This window comes from Bison bison, unplaced genomic scaffold (assembly GCF_000754665.1).
Source record: "Bison bison bison isolate TAMUID 2011002044 unplaced genomic scaffold, Bison_UMD1.0 scf7180017864440, whole genome shotgun sequence".
NCBI lineage: Eukaryota > Metazoa > Chordata > Mammalia > Artiodactyla > Bovidae > Bison > Bison bison.
In genome coordinates, this window is record NW_011495002.1 from 3,478,559 (window position 1) to 3,479,254 (window position 696).

Consider the following 696-nt stretch of genomic DNA (forward strand, 5'->3'; position numbering starts at 1 on the left):
AGAGTTCCAGAAAAACATCTATTTCTACTTTATTGACAGGCCAAAGCCTTTGACTGTGTGGATCACAATAAACTGTGGAAAATTCTTCAAGACATGGGAATACCAGACCACCTGATCTGCCTCTTAAGAAATTTGTATGCAGGTCAGGAAGCAACAGTTAGAACTGGACATGGAACAACAGACTGGTTCCAAATAGGAAAAGGAGTACGTCAAGGCTGTATATTGTCACCCTGCTTATTTAACTTCTATGCAGAGTACATCATGAGAAATGCTGGACTGGAAGAAACACAAGCTGGAATCAAGAATGCCAGGAGAAATATCAATAACCTCAGATATGCAGATGACACCACTCTTATGGCAGAAAGTGAAGAGGAACTTAAAAGCCACTTGATGAAAATAAAAGAGGAGAGTGAAAAAGTTGGCTTAAAGCTCAACATTCAGAAAATGAAGATCATGGCATCCGGTCCGACCACTTCATGGGAAATAGATGGGGAAACAGTAGAAACAGTGTCAGACTTTATCCAAAATCACTACAGATGGTGACTGCAGCCATGAAATTAAAAGACGCTTACTTGGAAGGAAAGTTATGACCAACCTAGATAGCATATTCAAAAGCAGAGACATTACTTTGCCAACAAAGGTTCGTCTAGTTAAGGCTATGGTTTTTCCTGTGGTCATGTATGGATGTGAGAGTTG